The sequence below is a fragment of the Myotis nattereri genome (genome assembly GCF_964212035.1).
Source record: "Myotis nattereri genome assembly, chromosome: 1".
NCBI lineage: Eukaryota > Metazoa > Chordata > Mammalia > Chiroptera > Vespertilionidae > Myotis > Myotis nattereri.
In genome coordinates, this window is record NC_138075.1 from 131,284,083 (window position 1) to 131,307,894 (window position 23,812).

General features: G+C 44.0%; 1 protein-coding gene across 1 annotated transcript in view; it reads left to right on the forward strand.

Annotated features, from left to right (window-relative positions):
• The first annotated feature begins 874 nt into the window (after positions 1-874).
• Positions 875-23,812, forward strand: part of LOC308523170 (uncharacterized protein) — a 111,361-nt gene continuing 88,423 nt past the window's right edge. The window contains exons 1-2 of the mRNA XM_081096885.1: positions 875-1,154; positions 9,074-9,225. The gene's annotated coding sequence lies outside the window, so the exon portion shown is untranslated. The remainder of the gene's footprint in view (positions 1,155-9,073; positions 9,226-23,812) is intronic.

Consider the following 23,812-nt stretch of genomic DNA (forward strand, 5'->3'; position numbering starts at 1 on the left):
CTTCATATGGGAATGTGGCAAATCCAGTCTTGACTGAGATGGGCAATGAAGAAGAATTGTTTGTGTATTAAACATGTGTATGTTTACTGGTTGTGGTCAAGCTCTGATGGCGAACCACATTGTGGATCTGCTAAATTTGTTTATGTTATAGCTTGTCTCCATCCAGTAGACATGTCCAAGATATCAGGATTACAAGTATTCATGGTAGGATTCATTTAGAATTTGAGAAGATCTTTTTTTATTGGACTCAAACTGATCTGGGATAGCTAATCCATTTTCTCTCCTTATTCTCTATTTGCCTGGAATTCAATTTGCTTCAGTGGAATTCTAATAGATTATAACACCTTATATAATTATTTAAGTCTTAAATCAATCCCTGTATAAAAATCCCTTAGCTCAGTCTTTGGAAAATTGTAAGTGCTTGATAATTATTTTTTCTGCTTCTCTAAATCCCTGAAAATTGAGGCAGATAAAAAGTAATATTGATTTGGCCAAAAATGATAAATTTGGAACCTATGGCTGGCTGAAGAACTCTGTAAATACAGACTATAATAGGCCTCCAACCCTTAACAGCAGGTCTAATTTTATGCTTAATCCACACATAGGGTTTGGAAGCACCAAATGCATTGCCTTCCCTAGCCAGAATTCTATTAGGAACTAGGACTGAGACTCCCGGAAAAAAAGGAGATATCTTAGAAGGTCAAGGATGCTTGAATTACTAAACTCTTTATCTAATAAGTTAAATGCACATGAGTAAAAAAGCATTAAAAGGTAACCAAATAAGGAAAAAAAAAATTTGTTGTTTCACTCTTTCAGTTGGTGAAAAAAAAAAAATTTGGACTTAAATGATTTTTACTTACGTTTTGATTAAAAGGCTCAAAAGAAGATATTTTCCAAATAACATTTCAAACAGAGCAATGCAGACATCCTCCATAGAATAACATTGTGCCTTTTGGGATGAGAAGTTTTGTTCTGAATACTGTTGCCCACCTTGTCAAGGAGCTGCAAGGTGGTTTTGGCTAATGGTAAACCGACCAGATCAATGAAATGATGGACATCATTCACACTGAAACCACAAGGTCACTGTTGCAGAAGACACTGCTCAGCCCAGATTCTGCTTCTGGACTTTTCCTTTCCACAGAAGTTCCACTAAGGTGAGCCTCTTTATTTGCAGTCATTCACTGACTAAACAAATGCAATTTCCTGGGGGAGATGTGGTGTGCTTTGCAGATAATTGCTATTGTTCTGAAAAGGCTTCTTCGGTGCCTACCAGAATCTTAAAGTGCACCATGAAAGCACTTACATTCTATTTCAAGCATTCAATTGCTTTATAGTATCTTTCTCTCCCTCCTGTAGTCAAAATGTTTAGTTAAATTTGATCAATTTTGTAATTCTCTTTGCATTTAAATTGTGCTCACATTTCCTTCTGTAGTTGGATAAGAGCCATTTGAAAGAGATTTTATGCCATGTTCATTGTGCATGTATGACTAAATAATATTATAACACAAATAGTACAAATCTGAATAATGTAATCGAGTAGATATTTTTCCTGCAAAAGGATTTCATGCACTGGTAAAGTTTTAGATATGCTTGTGCTGTACTGAAGACCAAGGGTTTTGTTGGGGAGAAAGTCAGACATGGTTTCAAACCTCAGCTTTACCATTGGTGGGTTCTATGATCTTAGCTAAATGAATCTTCGTGAGTCACATTTACAAATATGCTAAATGTTAATGCAGCTCCATCAATTAAGCATGAATGACGATAATAGTACTGACTTCAAAGGGCTGCTGTGGAAATAAAAATGTATTGTATATAAAATGATTGCTCCATAGCAATAAAAATAAATGCTACTCTTATTTTTTTATTTTTATTCTCACCAGGAAAGATAATAACAAATAAAACTTATTCAAAATACAAGAGATCTACCTCCAAGAAAAAGAAGTCTTTTTCTTCTTAAAAGCAATTTATAGAAAAGCTGCTATTTAGTTGGTTATACCAGTTGTTGACTAATTGAATCACACCAATAACGAAAATAATAGAAATGAACTGATGAGTCAACGAAATTTTTTTTAAAGCTTTTATTTTATTTTATTTTTTTTAATAATTTTTTTTATTGCTTAAAGTATTATAAAGGGTATTACATATGTGTCCATTTTATCCCCCTGCCCTAGACAGTCCCCTAGCCTCCCCTATCCCCCAGTGTCTTATGTCCATTGGTTATGCTTATATGCATGCATACAAGTCCTTTAGTTGATCTCTTACCCCCCTACCTCCTGCCCCCCAACCCTCCCCGGCCTTCCCGCTGCAGTTTGACAATCTGTTTGAGGCAGCTCTGCCTCTGTATCTATTATTGTTCAAAAGTTTATAATGGTCTCTATTATCCATGAATGAGTGAGATCATGTGGTATTTTTCCTTCATTGACTGGCTTATTTCACTTAGCATAATGCTCTCCAGTTGCATCCATGACGTTGCAAATGGTAAGAGTTCCTTCCGTTTTAGAGCAGCATAGTATTCCATCGTGTAGATGTACCACAGTTTTCTAATCCATTCATCTACTGATGGGCACTTAGGCTGTTTCCAGATGTTAGCTATGGTGAATTGTGCTGCTATGAACATAGGGGTGCATATATCCTTTCAGATTGGTGTTTCTGGTTTCTTGGGATATATTCCTAGAAGTGGGATCACAGGGTCAAATGGGAGTTCCATTTGAAGTTTTTTGAGGAAACTCCATACTGTCTTCCAAAGTGGCTGCACCAGTCTGCATTCCCACCAGCAGTGCACAAGTGTTCCTTTTTCTCCACATCCTCTCCAGCACTTGTCGTTTGCTGATATGTTGATGATAGCCAGTCTGACAGGTGTGAGATGGTACCTCATTGTTGTTTTGATTTGCATCTCTCGGATGATTAGTGACTTTGAACATGTTTTCATATGTCTCTTGGCTTTCTGAATGTCCTCTTTTGAAAGGTGTCTATTTAGGTCCTTTGCCCATTTTTTGATTGGATTGTTTATCTTCCTTTTGTTAAGTTGTATGAGTTCCCTATAAATTTTGGAGATTAGGCCCTTATCAGATATGACATTGGCAAATATGTTTTCCAACACAGTGGGTTTTCTCGTTGTTTTGTTGATGGTTTCTTTTGCTGTGCAGAAGCTTTTTATTTTGATGTAGTCCCATTTGTTCATTTTCTCTTTAGTTTCAAGTGCCCTAGGAGCTGTATCAGTGAAGAAATTGCTTCGGCATATGTCTGAGATTTTGTTGCCTTTGGATTCTTCTAGAATTTTTATGGTTTCCTGTTGTACATTTAAGTCTTTATCCATTTTGAGTTTATTTTTGTGTATGGTGTAAGTTGGTGGTCTAGTTTCATTTTCTTGCATATATCTGTCCAATTTTCCCAACACCATTTATTGAAGAGACTATCTTGGCTCCATTGTATGTTCTTGGCTCCATTGTATGTTCTTGCCTCCTTTGTCAAATATTACTTGAGCATATTGGTTCGGGCCGATTTCTGGGCTCTCTATTCTATTCCATTAATCTACATGCCTATTCTTGTGCCAGTACCAGGCAGTTTTGAGAACAGTGCCTTTGTAATACAACTTGATATCTGGTATTGAGATCCCACCTACTTTGTTCTTTTTCAGGATTGCTGCAGCTATTCAGGGTCTTTTTTTATTCCACATGAATTTTTGGAGAGTTCGTTCTAGATCTCTGAAGTATGCCGTTGGTATTTTAATGGGAAGTGCATTGAATTTATAGATTGCTTTGGGTAGTATGGACATTTTAATGATGTTGATTCTACCAATCCATGAACACGGTATGTTCTTCCATCTGTTTATGTCTTCCTCTATATCTTTTTTCAACGTCCTGTAGTTTTCTGAGTAGAGGTCTTTTACCTCTTTAGTTAAGTTTATTCCCAGGTAGCTTAACTTTTTTGGTGTGATGGTAAACGGGGTAGTTTTTATAATCTCTCTTTCTGAAAGTTCACTATTGGTGTATAGAAATGCCTCAGATTTCTTGGGGTTAATTTTGTATCCTGCTACATTGCCAAATTCATGTATTAAGTCTAGTAGCTTTTTGATGGAGTCTCTAGGGTTTTGTATGTATAATATCATGTCGTCTGCAATAAGGACAGTTTTACTTCCTCTTTTCCAATTTGGATGCCTTTTATTTCTTCTTCTTGCCTAATTGCAATGGCTAACACTTCCAGTACTATGTTGAACAGGAGTGGTGAGAGGGGGCATCCCTGTCTTGTTCCTGTTCTTAGGGGAAATGGTGTTAGTTTTTGTCCATTGAGTATGATGTTGGCTGTGGGCCTGTCATATATGGCTTTTATTATGTTGAGGTATGATCCTTCTACTCCCACCTTGCTGAGAGTTTTTATCAAAAATGGGTGTTGAATTTTGTCAAATGCTTTTTCTGCATCAATTGATATGACCATGTGGTTTTTTTCTTTCAATTTGTTTATGTGATGTACGACGTTTATTGATTTGCGTATATTGTACCATCCTTGCATCCCTGGGATAAATCCTACTTGGTCATGGTGTATGATCTTTCTGATGTACTGCTGGATCCGATTTGCTAAGATTTTGTTGAGGATTTTGGCATCTATGTTCATGAGGGATATTGGCCTGTAATTCTCTTTCATTGTGTTGTCTTTACCTGGTTTTGGTGTTAGGGTGATGCTGGCTTCATAGAATGAGTTTAGAAGTGTTTCTTCCTCTTGAATTTTTTGTAGTAGTCTGAGGAGGATAGGTTTTAGTTCTTCCTTGAATGTTTGGTAAAACTCCCCTGTGAAGCCGTCTGGGCCTGGGTTTTTGTTTGCTGGAAGCTTTTTGATGACTGCTTCAATTTCTTTCATAGTTATTGGCCTGTTGCGATTTTTAGATTCTTCCTGATTGAGTTTTGGAATGTTGTGTTTTTGTAGGAATTTGTCCATTTCCTCCAGGTTGTCTAGTTTGTTGGAGTAGAGCTATCCATTGTATTTTTTAACAATCATTTGTATTTCTGTGGGGTCTGTTGTTATTTCGCCTCTATCGTTTCTGATTTTGTTTATTTGGGTCCTCTCTCTTTGCTTCTTGGTGAGTCTGGCTAGAGGTTTGTCAATCTTGTTTATCCTTTCAAAGAACCAGCTCTTGGTTTCATTGATTTTCTGTATTGTTTTTTTGGTCTCTATGTCATTTATTTCTGCTCTAATCTTTATTATCTCCTTCCTTCTGCTCACTCTGGGCTTTTCTTGTTGCTCTATTTCTAATTCTTTGAGTTGTAGAGTTAGCTGATTTACTACCATTTTTTCTTGTTCATTGAGATAGGCCTCTAGAGCTATAAACTTCCCTCTCAGGACTGCTTTCATTGTGTCCCATAGGTTTTGGATTGTTGTGTTTTCATTGTCATTAGTTTCCAGGATGTTTTGAATTTCTTCTTTGATTTCATTGGTAACCCAATCAATATTTAATAGCATGCTATTCAGCTTCCAGGTGTTTGTGTATTTTGGGTTGTTTTTTTTTTGTAGTTTATTTCTAATATTATGCCATCGTGGTCTGCGAAGACACTTTTTATGATTTCAATCTTCTTGAATTTGGGTATACTTTGCTTGTGACCCAATGTATGGTCTATTTTTGAATATGTGTCATGAGCACTTGAGTAGAATGTATATTCCGTGGCACTGGGGTGAAGTATTCTGAAGATGTCTATTAAGTCCATCTGATCTAGTGAGTCATTTAGGATTGCTGTATCTTTGCTGATTGTTTGTCTAGAGGACTTATCCAGTGCTGTCAGTGGTGTATTAAAGTCCCCTACTATGATTGTATTGTTGTTGATCTCTCCTTTGATATCTTCCAGGAGTTTTTTTTATGAAATTGGGTGCTCCTGCATTGGGTGCATATATGTTTACCAGGGTTATATCTTCTTGTTGTATTGATCCCTTTAGTATTATGAAGTGGCCTTCCTTATCTCTTGTTATGGCCTTCACTTTGAGGTCTATTTTGTCCGATATAAGTATTGCTACCCCAGCTTTCTTTTCCTTTCCATTTGCCTGAAAGATATTTTTCCATCCTTTCACTTTCAGTCTGTGTGAGTCCCTTCTAATGAGGTGGGTTTCTTGTAGACAACAGATGTATGGGTCATGTTTTTTTATCCATTCAGCCACTCGATGTCTTTTGTTTGGAGCATTTAGTCCGTTTACGTTTAAAGTTATTATTGAAAGGTACTTGTTTGTAGCCATTTCTTTTTTTGTGTGGCTGTTTTCTTTCTAAGCTTTTTATTATTTTTATACCAGTCCCTTTAGCATTCCTTGCATTGCTAGCTTGGTGGTGATAAACTCTCTTAGCCTTTTTTTGTCTGTGAAGCTTCTTATTTCCCCTTCAAGTTTGAATGATAACCTTGCTGGATAGAGTATTCTTGGATTTAGTCCTTTGCTTTGCATCACTTTGTAAATTTCTGTCCATTCTTTTCTGGCCTTATGTGTTTCTGTTGAGAAATCATTTGACAATCTAATGGGAGATCCCTTGTGTGTAACTTTTCATCTCTCTCTTGCAGCCTGTAAGATTCTCTCTTTGTCCTGAACATTTGCCATGGTAATTATGATGTGTCTTGGTGTGGGTCTTTTCGGGTTCACCTTGTTTGGGACTCTGGGCTTGTGTGACTTTTTTCTTCCCCACCTCATGAAAGTTTTCTGATATTATTTCTTCTAATAGGTTTTCTAATCCTTGTTCATCCTTCTGTTGTTCTGGTACCCCTATTATTCGTATGTTGTTTCGTTTCATGTTGTCCCAAAGCTCCCTTAGGCTCTCCTCCTGTCTTTTAATTTTTTTCTCCAATTGCAGTACATTTTGGGTGTGTTTTGCTTCCTTGTCTTCTAATTCACTAATTCGGTCCTCCGCTTCTCCTAGTCTACTGTTGATACTTTCAATGGAGTTTTTCATTGCAGCTATATCACTCTTCATTTCTTCTTGGGTCTTACTTAAGTTGTTGATTTTTTCATCTGTTTCTTCTAGCTTCTTCCATATGTTATCGATTTTTTCATCTGTTTCTTCTTGCTTCTTGCAGAGGTTGTCGATTTTTTCCTCCATCAGGTTTATGCACTCTAGGACCCTTATTCTGAATTCTTTGTCTGTCATGTTGCATGCCTCTGTATTATTTAGCTGCTTTTCTGGAGAGTCCTCCTTCTCTTTCCTTTGGGGGTTTCTTTGTCTACCCATGTTTGATCTCACTGACATATCTATACGTTGAGTCGTTCAGTGGTTGCTCCCTTGGTGGCAGTGACTCCTTGGTCTGTGGTTGCTCTTCGGGCGGTTGCGGTAGCAGCTGCTCTTCAGTTGGCAGCAGCTCCTCTGGTGGGTGCTGTTCACAGCTGTGGTGGCTCTTCTGGCTGGTGGGGCGAGGTTTCACGTACAGCTGCTGTTCCTCAGCAGAGGGTGTTGGTGCTCAGGAGGTTGCTGTTGCTTGGATCTGCTGCGTTGATTTAAAGGCACAAAATACAACACAATAAGGCACCACGTACCAGGCACTATACACAAATATATTCACGATATTAATAACCCCAAATAAAGGTGAACACCTGAATTAAGAGAATTAGGGGATAAGGAAGAAGGAAGAGAAAAAGATAAAAGAGAAAAAAGAAAAGAAAAGTAGGGACCAAAAAAAGGAGTGCAAAAATGAAATTGGGAAAAAGGAGGGGGGGAAATAAAGGCGAGAAAAGAAAAGAAAAGAAAAAAAAAAAGAGCGAATAGAGAGAATGAAGTGGAAGAGGGGAAGAGACTTTTTTATATGAGGAGAATACTCCTATAGAACCGCCATTAATCCCAACAAATTCCAGCAACAGCTCCCTGGAGATGAATGCAAACTAGAAACAACCAATAATATAACGATGAAAATAGAATGGAGAACACTAATCCCAAAATAAAATAAAGAGAAAATAAAATGGCACTTTAAAAAAAATGGTAAAATGGTAGCAGTAATAATACTGGTTAAAAATAATAAGGTAGTAATTAAAAGGGTAAAATCAGGTGATGGAAAAAAGAAGAAAAAAAAAGAAAAAAAAAGAAGAAAAGAAGAAAAAAAAAGAAAAAAAATTGGTTTCTTAGTTAAAAGGTGAAAAAAGAAAAAAAAAATTGCAGTAGTGAAGGTCCTTCGGTTCTTCTATTCTTCAGTGTGGCTCGCCTTAGACCTGCCAGGTATTCAGGAGAGTGTTGAGTTTCCCTGCGATACACTGTTCCTCTGTGTTGTAAACCACAGTCCTTATTTTAAAGCAAGCCGCATTTGTTTCCCAGACTGCCTTATTTTGTGTTTATCAAAGAGTCAGTTTGTGGGTCAGCCTCTGGGTGGCAGTGTTCTGGGGTTGGCCTCTGAGGCTATAGGGCCTCTCTGTCCAGTGGAAGTTCACTGCCCAGAGCTGGCTGCGCAATAGTTAGTTACTGGCGCTTTGTTGTTGCTGGCATTGAAAATCCCTCCATAGGCCTGACCCTGTTAACTCCCAGGGACTGATCAGGTTATTTTAATCCTTGATCCCCTACAGGGTGGAATCTGGGTGTGGCTGTGCTCCTTGCTTGGGGGCTGGGGGGAGGAGTCTCACTCTCCAGAGAGAATGGCTGCCGCAGTCCTGCGCTCAGGGGTGTCTCAGCACTCAATTTGCTGCCACCTCTCCCGGCCCCCCCCTCTCCTCAGTCTCTCCCCAGATTCCACTCCTCTGCACTCTCTCCCTCTCTTCAGCACAGGTGAGTGTCTGTATCCGAAATGTCCCATGAACAGGATTCAGCGAAAACAAACAAACAAACGCCGGCCGCGGAAACGGGAAAGCCTTGGTTTCTGTAAGCTTCTTCTCTTACCGGGACTGCATGGTCTGGTCAGCTCTTCAGGCTGCCCCCTTTAGGCTCAGTCCTCTGTGATCACAGAACCCAGCTCTCAATTCCCCGGTGGCGCCAGGAATCCCGCAGTTCTCCTCCCCCCCCCCCCCCCCCGTCAGGGGCTGTGCCTGTCCCAAGGGATGCGGCTGTCTGCCACGCGGTCTCCCTCCGACTCTCTGGGCTCAGAGGTCTGGCAAACTTTCCTGCCCAAATTCCTGTTTTTTTTTACCTTTCCAGAGGAGTTCTGCTCTTCCTGGCTGCAAACTGTCTCACCAGCTGAGCATTTCGCCAATTCGGGGTGGATGTTACTAGTTTCAGCTGCTCACTCCATTTGCTCCGAGACACAACCTGGGACGCATCTGCCTATACCGCCGCCATCTTCCAAGCAGGTATTTTTAATGTCACATTTATCAGATAGAAAAACTGAAGTGTTGAGGGTAAAATATTTTTCTAAGCTCACTAATCTTATAAGTGATGGGGCATGGAATTAAACCTGAGTTATAGTCACTTACTTGAAATGATTAATCTTAATTTTTCATGTTCCCACTCCCAATCCAGTACTCACAGAAATCCTGTTCATCACTTTTCTTTATTCTAACCTCAAGCACACAAGACCGTACCCAAAAGAACAGCTCCATTGCCCTAATGTGCTTTTGGGCGACTGCTTTCACTCACACAGCTATTGTAAAGGTCAAAGCCAGAGAGCACTGTGCAGCCTTCTGGATCTTAGAAAACGCGTTCAAAATTCAATTGTGTGAAACAACAGTTTACTTCTTTCTATTCCTGTGTAATATTATTTGCCTGGACAGACAAAGGCTATATATTCCCCACTGAACGACACACGGGGGTGTGGTTGGCCACGCCCCTGAGGTCTACCCGCTGCCCTTCCCTGTCCTTACTAACTCCTGTCCTAGGTCCAGGTGGCTGAGACAGACAGAAGGACCATGCTTCTCCTTCCTGCTGTTGGGGCTCAGTCCTGTGGGCAGAGCTGGCTCAGTCAGGGCTGCGGGCAGGCACAGTGCCAGCGCTCGGTGCTGGAGGAATGGAGCTGGGCTTGGGCTGCAGCTGCAAGGGGCAGCCGGGGTTGGCCTGGGCAGGCCGTAAATTTTTATTTATTTTTTAATTGATGAGAGAGGGGGCAGGGCTTGAGGGAGGGAGAGAGAGAAAGAGATGTGGATTTGTTGCTCCACATATTTATGCATTCGTTGGTCGATTCTTGTGTGTGCCCTGACCTGGATGGGACCTGCAACCCTGGTGCCTGGAAAGGACACTCTATGCACCGAGCACCCAGCCAGGGCCTGAGCGTGGTTCTGAAATCCTCGGGGGCTGGGAGCTACAGCGACAGACAGGACCAAGCAGAGATAGAGTTTGGGGATCCAGGGACTCCCCGCTTTTGGGGGTTCACCTACTTGCAGGCGTCCTGGTAGAGGACGCTCCCTCTTTTCCTCAGCTTGTCGGCCTCCGCTGCCATAAAGCAGCCCCGGGCGTGCCTCCCAGGCTCCGCCTCGTGCAGCAGTGGCGTAAAGACCTGCCAGGGGGCCGGAGCGCCTCACGGCACACGGGCACACAGGCACACACCGTGGCTTCCGTTACATTAGTCCAGCAGAGGCGCTCAAATGGACAGGGGAGCTTCATTTCTTGTTACTGTTGCGGCGTGTCAGGTCCGTCTCTGAATCCTCGGGTCGGAAGAACCCGCCGGGCTTCCTGGCCCTCGTGTGGCTGTGCAGGCCCTTGCACTGCCCATGGGCCTGCAGCTCACTGCGCTTGCGTGCTGCCGGGAGCTGTCCTCAGCGTCCTGGCGCTACAGCCATGGCTCCGTCTCGCACGTACGCAGGGCTTTGCAGCGGAGGAGGAGGAAGGGCCGCTCTGCACGAAGGTCCAGGTGCCCTTCGGTGGCTTCGTCCTCTGTTAGATTCCCCCTGCACGGGCCAGGGCAGCGTTGTTCTCCTACACCTCTGAGGTACATTTCAACCCCTCGGCCTTCTTGCATATCGCACTGATTAGCCAATGGGAGGTGTAGCGAAGGTACCGTCAATTACCGTGTTTGTCTATTATTAGATAGGATGATGAAAGAAAAGGGTTCCTCCTTTCACAAATGATTTTAAGATGATAGAAGGTAAGCCCAGAGTCAGGGGTACCCATCCTCTAGTATCATATGAAACAAGTCCAAGCAAAAAAAGAAAAGAAAAGTAGAAACCAAAAGAATGTCAACATCAACTACAACAAAATAATGTTTTTGATCATATAGTATGTGCAAATATAGTGCCTACTACATTACATAGAAGATCTCATTAAATCCTCAACTATCACTCTATGACGAAGGTATAATTATTTATCCCCATTTTTCAGACGAGGAAACTGAGGCTCAGGTTAAGTAAAATGCCCAAAGTAATTAAACTAGAACCCATTTGATAAGCTAGGAAAATTTATGTCCAGAGCCTTCTCTTTAGTTAAGTGCTTCTTGCTACTATCTGGAAATGCAGATAAGAAGGTGCATTTAAGACAAACACATAGGAATGCCTATATGTGCTGGGCCCTTTTTAAGGTTCTGAGATACAGAATTAACAAAACAAACAAGGTAATGTATCTCACGGAGCTCACATTTTGGTGGAGGTAGAAGATAAAAAATGTGATGCTGAAGATAAGAACTATGAAGAAACTAGAGCAAGGTTAGAGGATGGGAAGGGGTTGGGGAGGGTGTTAGCTTTAACATTTAATAGAGTCATCCAGAAAGGTATTTTTGAGGTGTCATTTGAGCAGAGTAAGAAAACAAGTAACAAAACTATGAAGCTGGGGTCAGGGTGGTGCTGAGGTGCTGAGGAAGGATGCTCTGTGTGCTCAAAGAACAGCAAGAACACTGATGTGGCTACAGGAGGAGGCAGAGGAAGGGAGGGAAGTAAGTGAGTTCAGAACAGAGACGAGTTTCTAAAGGACCTCTCAGGCCATTGCAAGGGCTTTGGATTTTATGAAATGGAAAAAAACCTTAGGAGAATTTTGAGCGAGTAGTGATGTGATCTGATTAGGTTCTAAATGGACTGTCTAGCTGCTGTGGGGAGAACAGACTAGCAAGGCGGGCAAGTAGAAGTGGTAGGAAGTGGATTAGGATTCTGGATATGTGAGTTGGCACTATTTCCTCATGGTTTAGATGTTGGGTGGGGAACAAAAGACAAGTCATAGAGGATTCCGAAGGGAGATCTACTGATAAGGATAAAAAGGGAAGTTACAAAGAATATTTTAAGGTAAAGGAAATTTTCCCATAAAATATTTGAATATATAATAAATTATGTATCACTAAAATTGAAGTAATAAAAATAATTATACATAAATTCAGTGAAATTATACAGCTAGAAAACAGTGTGGCAGCTCCTAAAAATTAAAAACAAAATTATCATATAACCAAGCAATTCCACCTCTGCGTACATGCTCAAAAATAATTGGAAGCAGGGATGCAAACAGATATTTGCACACCCATACTCGTGGTTGCAGTATTATTCACAATACCAAAAGGTGAAAGCAACCCACGTGTCCATTGACAGATGAATGGATAAGCATAATGTGATCTATACATACAATGGAATATTATTTAGCCTTAAACAGGAAGGATATATTCTGACATAGTTACAGCATGGGTGAACCTTGAGGACATGTTAAATGAAATGGGCTAGTTACAAAAAAGGCAAATACTGTATGAATCCACTTATATGAGGTACATAGAATAGTCAAAATCATAGAGACTGAAAGTAGGATGGTGGATGTCAGGGGCTTTGGAGAAGGGGAACCAGGAATTATTATTTAATGGATATAGAGTTTCAGTTCTGCAAGATGTAAAGAGTTATGGAGATAGATCATGGCAATGACTGGACAATATGAATGTACTTAATGCTGTTGAACTGTACACATAAAGGTGGTTGTGGTGAGTATCATATCATCTGGATTTTACTACAATAAAAAATGTTTTAAGTAATCACCAAGCACCCCCACCCCCAAATAAGAAAGGAGCTGAGGGGCTGTAAATCTCTCTGGTAGAGCCATTGCTCTGAGGCACAGGGGTAAGTCTTCCACACCTGCTGTAAACAGTCCCAGAAAACTCCAGGGTATTCGGGGGCAGGAGGCTGAAACCAAGCTTAGAAGCCTTGACTGCTTTCTGCTTAGGTGTCTCAAAGAAAAACTATAACAAAGAATGCTAATACGTGGTGTGTTGTTCAAATATCTACTAGAAGAGCAAATGGGGGGTTCTGTTCCAATTTAATGAAGCAGAGATCATCAGACACACATTTCAAGCTATAAAACATCCCTTCTCATTGCAGGCTCCCCATGGGAGGTTACAAACTAGATGAGAGTTAATAGCTAAAGATTAAATAACAGGATAGCAGATTCTGGCATGTTTGGCCTACTTCTTGAGAATTGAACAATGGTTTATTTTTTACTCACCACTTTTAATAAACAGCCTAGTAGGTCAGTGTTAAACCCACTATAATGAGGATGGTGGTGAGGAGAGAAACAAAGGTGTGGGTATCTATTTCAAGGACCAGATGGAATGTGGACTCACCAAAGAGGATGAACATTCCAAAGCAGGCTGGCCAGATGTCAGCAAAGACCCCTAAGCATTCTGTGGTTCTCCTTCAGGCCCACAGGAGAAGAAATGGCCTCCCATTTTTATCATCACTAACTGGAGAAGACAACTCACAAAGTGAGCCAGAGGGCTCCATACAGACATCCTGCTTCCTGTGGGCCTAAAAGGGAAACCCCGTATAAGGATGCATTTCCAACTCAAAATACCTAAGGTCTTGAGGTCTCTTAAGGGCACCACATCCACCTACAGATGGACAAACAGGTGCCAAAGGTAGCTGACTCCAGGTCAAACAGCCAACGTGTGTGAAAGAGCCAGTTTCTTAGACCACCTGTGTGACTTTGAGCAAAGAAAAAGGAATATCAATGTTTGAAATCAATGGGAATAAGGGACTGCAGTTCTCCTCAGGCACAAGGTCCCTGGGGACTTCTGAATAGCAGTGTGCTTATGTGTAAAATGGAAATGATAGTTACCTGCCAGAGTTTCTTTTAAGAAAATAAGACATGCAGTTATCTAGTGTGGTAATAGGTTATTGATTATACTAGACCATGGTCACCCAATTGAGGAACCTTTGCTAGTTCCAAGATGTCTGTAGGATTGAGTCCAAACAGTTGTCATCCAGATCTTATTTTAAATATCATTACTTTTCTAACCCAACTGTTCCCTCTCAAGTTGTCATCAATCCCTTGGCCTCTCTATCACATGTCCCTGCTTTCTTTTCTTGATAAAACATATGCCTGATTTTCTTATTTATTCATCTGCCCTGCTCATTGCTGTATTGGAAGTCCTTGAAATCACAGCTGATACATAATGTTGTCTTCTATAGTTGTTGACTAAATTGGCTTGAAATTAAAGACCTTCTACACAAGAACCTCTTGAGAATGAAATGATTCCCAAAGGACATTTGTGACACCCCCTTTTCTATATGAAATGATTTGAATATAGTCCTGACAGTGGATGGAGAGCTAGAGCAGACCTCTTAAGGCCCTTCTACTTTTTAGAATTGTTTAACCTCTCCCGGTGTTTATTTGCCATGGGAAAATCTGTCATTTTAAAAAAATAGACAATGAGCCAGCAACACCTTTCACTTCCCTGGAAAACCTTAAACTCATGTGCAATTGTACTGTATGGCCATGCAGTTGAAACTCAGTTCGTGAAAGGAAAGAAAGGAAAGGGCTTTTTATTCTCAAGAGCTAAGACTAAAATATGTAAAGAAAAAAATAACAATGCCAGCAGTAAGTACTGGCATCTTCTCTAAAAGAAAAGTTCAATTTTAAATTAAATCGGGCAATTTTTCAAACTAGAGTTAGACTTCAGGAAATGAGGGTTTGTGTTCAAGTGGGCACATTACAATTTCATAAAAATTGTCTCAGCTGTTTCTCTGCTGGGGACTTAGGAAGATATTGATGTGCTTAATGTTTCTGATTATGTTACTGGGCAAATCAAGGATCATGGAATAACTGGGGAAGCAGAGACTAAAAGGTTTTTGGAAAGAAATGAACCAGTGACCAGTCTAAGACTTGTGTCCTATTCTCACAGTCCGCGCCAGAAGTTTACACCAACCTCACTCCTATTCTACTCTGGATCCTTTAAGTCAGTGGTTCTCAACCTGTGGGTCGCGACCCCTTTGGCGGTTGAATGACCCTTTCACAGGGGTCATCTAAGACCATCCTGCATATCAGATATTTACATTATGATTCATAACAGTAGCAACATTACAGTTATGAAGTAGCAATGAAAATAATTTTATGGCTGGGTCACAACATGAGGAACTGTGTTTAAAGGGCCAGAAGGTTGAGAACCACTGCTTTAAGTGAAAGTCAACCAAAAGGAACGGAATATCATATTTCTATCTTTAGCAAGGATCGTTCTGTTGTCCAACAGGTGGTGTACAGGGAAGAAAACTCCCTGCTGCGTAACAAACATCACAACGGGTGAAAGCAGCAGGGAGCCCTTTCTCTGAGAGCACAGGTCACTGTGCCTTCCAAGCCAAGATTATCCCAAGTCAAAAGAAAACAAAACGATTAACAAGATAATTTATGTTTCATCTCCCAGAAAGGAGGCTTCATTATTTTAAATCCAGATGCCATTCCTTAACACCACCCAGCATAAAGGAAATCAGATCCTGTGCAATGAAAAGGTAGCTGGAAAGAAGCCCATAGTCAACCCTCTCTCTTTTCATAAAAAAGGAAACTGAAGCTCTAAGACAAAGGGGTTCACCAGAGCCAAGACAAGATCCCAGATTTCTTTACTCCCAAGTAGAGTCCCAAACCACCCTGGTTGCCCAGCACTGCACTCATTTTAATGCTACAAGGCCCTCATCTGACCTCCAGTTTCTTGCATATGAGGAGCTGGAAGTTGTCACTCGGTGCTAACAAGTAAAAAGCTGGACAACATGAAATATTAACAACTCGTCTTAGAGCCATCAGACAAGTAAGGTCATAGGACAAACCACTGCCCCAAACTGAAGACATGAACAAGCAGATACCGAACATCAAACTTCCTGGGATAGAAACCCACAAGGAGAGACCTCTGCAGAAACAGTGCTGATCATAACAGGTGAATCACTGAAGGTTCATTGTAGATGAATCTGAGAGTTAAAAACTCCAGAGGGGGCCAGTCAGTTTTACCTTCAGAACCCTGCCAGGTTCTCACAGTGAAGGTGGGAGAAAAATCCTGTCATGTTTCCAGCTGGAAAGGGGTGGGAGAGGGGGCAGTGTTTAGGAAAAAAAATAACCAATTTAAAATATGCCAGAGCATTCTGTTCTGTCTAACAAGGACTGCCCACAAGAAAAACTAATTTCCTGGAGCCTAAACTATTGAGATTTATCAGAGGCCGAGTGACCGAAGGGAAGGAAAATGCACAACACAGACCCTCTAATCATCCTCCCACATAAGGGGGAAAATAATCTAAGAAACATTGTGAAGATCAAAGTTCAAGGACAGGTTCACTAAGAGATTGTGACCTACTCATAAGACTGTAGGACTCCCCTTACACCTTCCCACCAATACACTAAAGGCCTATTTATCACAGTTTCTTTTATTCAGAACATCATGTCTGGCTATCAAGGGAAAATTGTCAAGGGACATTAAAATACAAAAACATAGTTTGAAGAGACTAAACAACAATCAGAACCAGAGTCAGATAGAGCAGGAATTCTGGAATTACAAGATGAGAAATATTTTTAAAACTATGATTTCTATGCTAAGAGCTCTAACAGAAAAATACATGAAAGAAAAAATGGGTAATGTAAGCAGAGAGAAGGAAATTTTAAGAAAATCAAAAAGAAATACTGGAGATCAAATATATAGTAACAGAAAAGAGGAGTTCCTTTTATGGGCTTATTACAAAACTGGATATGGCTCATGAAAAATCTTGAGTTTGAAGATATGTCCATGGAAACTTCCAAAACTGAAAAAGCAAAGATTTAAAAAAGATTGAAAAAGAAAGGACAGAATATCCAAGAATTGTAAAACAACAACAAAAAGTGTTACATACATGGAACAGGGAATACCAAAAGGAAAAGAGAGAAATGAACAGAAATGATATATGAAGCAATAATGACTGAGAACTTGCCTCATATTAATGTCAGACATCAAACCACAAGTCCAGGAAGCTCTGAGACCACCAAGCATGGTAAATGTCCCCAAAACTATACCTATGTATACTGTATCATATTCAAACTAAAGAAAATCAAAGATAAAGAAACATTTTTGAAAGAAGCTGGGGGAGGGAAGGGAGGAACACCTTGCTTATAAAGGAAGAAAAATAAGAATTAAATGTGACACCCTCAAAAACCATTCAAACAAGAAGAGAATGGGGTGGAATATTTACTGCTGAGAAAAGAAAAAAAAAAACCCATCAAGCTAGAATTCTGTATCCTACAGAATTATCCTTCAAAAAGTAAAGGAGAAATACTTTCTTGAGCAAACAAAAACTGAATTTACTAGCAGTAGACCTTCCTTTAACATAAGAAATGTTAAAAGAAATTCTTTAGAGAAAAGGAAAATTATAAGACAAAGACTCAGATCTCCAGAAAGAAAGGAAGAACATTAGAGAAGGAATAAGTGAAGGTAAAACATTTCCTATTTTTCCCTGGCCAGGTGGCTCAGTTGGTTGGAGTGTCACCCTATACACACACACACACACACACACACACACACACACACACAAGGTTGTGGGTTCGATTTTTGGTCAGGGCACATACCTAGGTTGTGGGTTCCATTCCCAGTTAGGCATGCGCAGGAGGCAACCAATCAATGTTTTAAAAAATCCTTGGGTGAGGATTAAACACACACACTTCCTATGCTATTATGTCTCCCTCACGTTGGCAACTATTTCTCTAAACCAGCTTGGGAAAATCAAGTAGTAATGCCTTCTAAGAGATCTCCAGAACTGCAGAGTTCATATTTTTGTTCATAATTATTTACAATTACCGAGGTGACTATACATCCCAGAAAGTCTCAGTCTAACTTTACACTGTTGTCCTAGCAAAATCATTAATCACACGCCAGTGTGTCCTCATTTGGGACAATTCACTATATAGTCACCAGGTTGATCATTCACCTGTTCATCATTTTCTGAGCACCTACTCTGGACCTGGCTCTGTGATAATGACTGGAAATACAAAGATGAGTAAGATAGTTCCCAGCCCCCAAGGACTCAGGGATGGAAGACCAGGGCAAGGAGGGAAGAGGAACCACTTAATGACAACAAAAGTGATGAAAGTCACACAGAGGTCTACACCAGGGGTGGGCAAACTTTCTGACTTGAGGGCCACAATGGGTTCTTAAACTGGACTCAGAAGAAGGAGCTGCGGCCGTGTTTCCCGATGTTGCCATGTTAACACTGCTGCTGGTGAAGGAGCGGAGGGGAGAGCAAGGGCCGGATAGAACAGCCGAATGGGCCGGGTCCGGCCCGTTTGAAATGAATAAAACTAAAAAAAAAAAAAGACCGTACCCCTTTATGTAACGATGTTTACTTTGAATTTATATTAATTCACACAAACATTCCATCCATGCTTTTGTTCTGGCCCTCCGGTCCAGTTTAAGAACCCATTGTGGCCCTCGAGTCAAAAAGTTTGCCCACCCCTGGTCTACACCATAAGCTGCTGGGATCACAGGGAAGGAGGGCAGATGAATCAGAGGACCACCAGGTTCCTCGGGGAAAAGGGCAAGCAGATCAGCTCATCAGTGATACCAGACAATGAATCAGCTCCACAGAGGCAGGTAGCTCTTTCCCTTTTAATACAATGTATTCATTTGTGTCTCTACATGTCCAGGGAACTGATGTGGAAAGGATAAAAGTGGGGAGAATACATATAGTTTCCAACTCACATTGTTTCAGTGATTATAAGAAAACCTGCCCTGCCTCGTGAATCACGTAATACGAAGGGATAAAGATGATTGCAAAGGAAAGATATTCCACAATTTAGTAGTTTTAAAACATAATCGGATCATGTTACTTCCTAGCTTAAAACCCCCCATGGGTTGAACACTGTTTTCAGAATAAACTTCACACTCCTTCCCGTGGTCCACAAGCTCTGCCCTCCGTCTGCAGCTACAACTCCTACTGTTCTCACACTAGCTCTCTCCGCTTTGGCAGCCTTGAAAAAAGCCAAGTTCTTTCCCACTTGAGCTCTCTCTTAAGCTTTGTGGTTCCCTCTGCCGGGAGCACTGTTCCTTCAGTGTTATAAAAGTCTGACTTAAATGAAGGGAAAGCCCACCTAGAATGACACCAGCACAGAGGGAAGTGAGCAAAGCCAAGAGGTCAGCAGAGATGATTCCTGCTGAGGTCATAGAGCACCCAGACCATCAGCTGCATGAGAATGGAAGCCTCTGCCTGCTTCACCCACTGCTGTGCCCTGGTGTCTGGAGCCCGTCCAGCATGCTGGATGCTGGCCTTTTCCCTGCGGAACCACATTGGTTACTGTTGGAGTTCCCTCATAAAGTCCCAGTACCACATCACTACATGCTTCTCAAACCAGAGGATGCACATGCCCAGTTCTGTGCAGAGGATGAAAAACAGAGTATCCAATACATCTTTCTAGAAATCAAGTTTATTACAAAACTTGAAAGAATCAAATACTTAAATAAGAACCCCCAAAAACATGGGAGCAAAGGAGAGCAGGGGAGGGAGAAGGGCCCAGGAAAAACAGTCCAGTCTCTGAAGTTTCATTCCAGTGGGGGCCCAGGGGCGGGACTCACAGGGAGGCAGCTTCTCCTCTTGACCCCCAGGGGGCTCCAGGCAGTCCTCCAAGCTCAGAAGGCATTTTGGATAAGATGCTTCTGAAGGTCATGGATGGAGATGCTGGATACTGTCCTGAGGTGAATCCCATGCAGAGAACGCCTCGCAGTTTGCACACCTCCATGGTCCACTGGAACAAGCCCTCTCACCTTGCACACACAGCGTGTATTTCTGGCACAGCTCTGGCCACAGCTGTTTGTATCTAGCCTCTGGCTCATGTCCCACGCCACATGGCCCGCCTCCCTGGAGCTCAGCATCTTTAAAGTTCAACATTTCAAATGAAGTGAGTGCTGCCTGATTGCCCCAGCGTCTTTGGCCGTGGTCCTGCTTTGGCTGCCACTATTGCAAAAACATTATTTTGACTTCACTCTTGTTCTTTTGATACATGGCTTATCGGTGGGTGGTGTACAGCATAGGAATTGTAAGAAAAATCTGAAGAACCTTCTAACCACCACTTTAGCCAGCCTTGCCTGCGGCCAGAGGAAGAGGCTGGGGTGCCCCTAAAAGGCTACACATCTTGAAGGCTGTTTACATTAGTGGCTCCTTCTGGGGCTCCACCACCTCTACTGGTGATACTGTTGCTGAGGGCGGTGGGTGAGCCCCCAGGGTCAGGCTGGAGGTCGGGGCTTGAGATGGCAGTACTTGATTCTAGACTGCATGAGGGACTTGTGGTCCTTCCTTCCATGCTGGCTAAGGGAATGGAATTCCTGGCGGCAATGCTGGCTGGCTGAACGGTGGTCCTCTCTTGTGCTCTGGCCCGACAACTGTCCCCCTCCCAAACCATGGCTGAATGAACTGTCCTCCTCTCTTGGGCTCTGGCCGAATGAACTGTCCTAATCTTTGGGCTCTGGCCAGATGAACTGTCGTCCTTTTTTAGGCTCTGTCCTGGTGAACCGTCTTCCCCTAGTGCTCTGGACGGGTGAACTGTGGAGCACTGTCCTCCATTCCTGCTAAACTAGAGTGAACTATGCCCCTTGCACTCTGGCTGAATAAACCGTGGTGAACGGTCCTCTCCGCGCATTCTGGCCAAGAGAGCGGTGGTGAACTATCCTCCCCTCAGATTCTGGCCGGTGAGCGGTGGTGAACTGCCTTCCCCTCACGTTAGGCCGAGTGAACTGTAGTTAGCTGTCCTCCACTCCTGTTCGGGCCAGTGAGCGGTGGTGATCTGACTTACCCTCGCGTTTGGCCGAGTGAGCTGTGGTTAGCTATCCTCCCCTCAGGTTCTGCCCTGTGAGCTGTGGTGAACAGACCGCCCCTTGTGTTTGGCAGAGTGAGCGGTGGTGAACTGACTTCCCCTCCTGTTTGACCGAGTGAGCTTTGGTGAACTGTCCTTCTGATTCTGGCCGGTGAGCTGTGGTGACCTGCCATCCCCTCGCGTTTCTGGCCAAGTGAGCTGTGGTGTACTGACCTCCCCTCGCGTTTGGCCGAGTGAGCTGTGGTGTACTGACCTCGACTCGCGTTTCTGGCCAAGTGAGCTGTGGTTAGCTGTCCTCCACTCAGGTTGTGGCCGGTGAGCGGTGGTGAACTGACTTCCCCTCAGTTTCTGGCCGGTGAGGGGTGGTGAACTGACCTCCCCTCAGTTTCTGGCCGGTGAGTGGTGGTGAACTGACCTCCCCTCAGTTTCTGGGTGGTGAGCGGTGGTGAACTGACCTCCCCTCAGTTTCTGGCCGGTGAGTGGTGGTGAACTGACCTCCCCTCAGTTTCTGGCCGGTGAGTGGTGGTGAACTGACCTCCCCTCAGTTTCTGGGCGGTGAGCGGTGGTGAACTGACCTCCCCTCAGTTTCTGGGCGGTGAGTGGTGGTGAACTGACCTCCCCTCAGTTTCTGGGCGGTGAGCGGTGGTGAACTGACCTCCCCTCAGTTTCTGGGCGGTGAGCGGTGGTGAACTGACCTCCCCTCAGTTTCTGGGCCGTGAGCGGTGGTGAACTGACCTCCCCTCAGTTTCTGGCCGGTGAGTGGTGGTGAACTGACCTCCCCTCAGATTCTGGCCGGTGAGCGGTGGTGAACTGACCTCCCCTCAGATTCTGGCCGGTGAGCGGTGGTGAACTGACCTCCACTCAGTTTCTGGCCGGTGAGTGGTGGTGAACTGACCTCCCCTCAGGTTCTGGGCGGTGAGTGGTGGTGAACTGACCTCCCCTCAGATTCTGGCCGGTGAGCGGTGGTGAACTGACCTCCCCTCAGTTTCTGGCCGGTGAGCGGTGGTGAACTGACCTCCCCTCAGTTTCTGGCCGGTGAGCGGTGGTGAACTGACCTCCCCTCAGTTTCTGGGCGGTGAGTGGTGGTGAACTGAATTCCCCTCGCGTTTGCCCGAGTGAGCTGTGGTTAGCTGTCCTCCACTCAGGTTCTGGCTGGTGAGCGGTGGTGAACTGACTTCCCTCGCGTTTGGTCTAGTGTGCTGTGGTGTACTGTCCGGTCATGGTCTCACTCTGTTAACTTTCTTCTCTTCACTTCTGGCCAATTGAATCTCTTATTCTCATCGTCTGGCTGGGTGAAGTGTGGCTACCGACACTCCGTGCATGAATGTTAAATTGGTACCACCCGTGTAATTTTTACGCGTGGTTTTTTAGTTTCTCCCGTACAGCAGAAGCATCTTTTTAAAAATCCTAAAATCCTCCTTGCCATCCCTTTTCGGCGCTGGCTATGGTCAGGTGAAGAGGCTCGGGTCTCCTCACCAGATGCCCTAGCTTGGCCTTTGTTGGTGGTTTTCTCCTCTGTGCCTCCACTACAGCCTCTGGGGCTGCCACCGCTCTGGGTGGCAGGGAACATGTTACTGTCACCTTGGAGTTCTGGCTTCAGTTTCTGTTTCCTTAATTCCCCCCTGGTGTCTGGCTGGGAAGTACTCTCCAGTTGTTCGCTGGCATGCTGGCTGGTGTTCTGCAAATTTGCGCTGCCAGCCTGCCTGGTGTTCTGCAAGTGAGCACTGCCAGCCTGGCTGATGTTCTCCATGTGCACACTGCCAGCCTGGCTGATGTTCTGCAAGTGCGCACTGCCAGGCTGGCTGTGTTCTGCAAGTGCGCACTGCCAGGCTGGCTGATGTTCTCCATGTGCACACTGCCAGCCTGGCTGGTGTTCTGCAAGTGCGCACTGCCAGCCTGGCTGATGTTCTGCAAGTGCGCACTGCCAGGCTGGCTGATGATCTGCAGGTGCGCACTGCCAGGCTGGCTGATGTTCTCCATGTGCACACTGCCAGCCTGCCTGGTGTTCTCCATGTGCACACTGCCAGCCTGGCTGGTGTTCTGCAAGTGAGCACTGCCAGCCTGGCTAATGATCTGCAGGTGCGCACTGCCAGGCTGGCTGATGTTCTGCAGGTGCGCACTGCCAGCCTGGCTGGTGTTCTGCAGGTGCGCACTGCCAGGCTGGCTGATGATCTTCAGGTGCGCACTGCCAGGCTGGCTGATGTTCTGCAGGTGCGCACTGCCAGCCTGGCTGGTGTTCTGCAGGTGCGCACTGCCAGGCTGGCTGATGATCTTCAGGTGCGCACTGCCAGGCTGGCTGATGTTCTGCAGGTGTGCACTGCCAGGCTGGCTGGTGTTCTGCAGGTGTGCACTGCCAGCCTGGCTGATGTTCTGCAAGTGCGCACTGCCAGGCTGGCTGATGATCTTCAGATGCGCACTGCCAGGCTGGCTGATGTTCTGCAGGTGTGCACTGCCAGCCTGGCTGATGTTCTCCATGTGCACACTGCCAGCCTGGCTGATGTTCTGCAGGTGCGCACTGCCAGGCTGGCTGATGTTCTGCAGGTGTGCACTGCCAGGCTGGCTGATGATCTGCAGGTGCGCACTGCCAGGCTGGCTGATGTTCTCCATGTGCACACTGCCATCCTGGCTGGTGTTCTGCAAGTACGCACTGTCTGCCTGGCTGATGTTCTGCAAGTGCGCACTGCCAGGCTGGCTGATGATCTGCAGGTGCGCACTGCCAGGCTGGCTGATGTTCTGCAGGTGTGCACTGCCAGCCTGGCTGATGTTCTCCATGTGCACACTGCCAGCCTGGCTGATGTTCTGCAGGTGCGCACTGCCAGCCTGGCTGATGTTCTGCAGGTGCGCACTGCCAGGCTGGCTGATGTTCTCCATGTGCACACTGCCAGGCTGGCTGATGATCTGCAGGTGCGCACTGCCAGCCTGGCTGATGTTCTGCAGGTGTGCACTGCCAGGCTGGCTGATGTT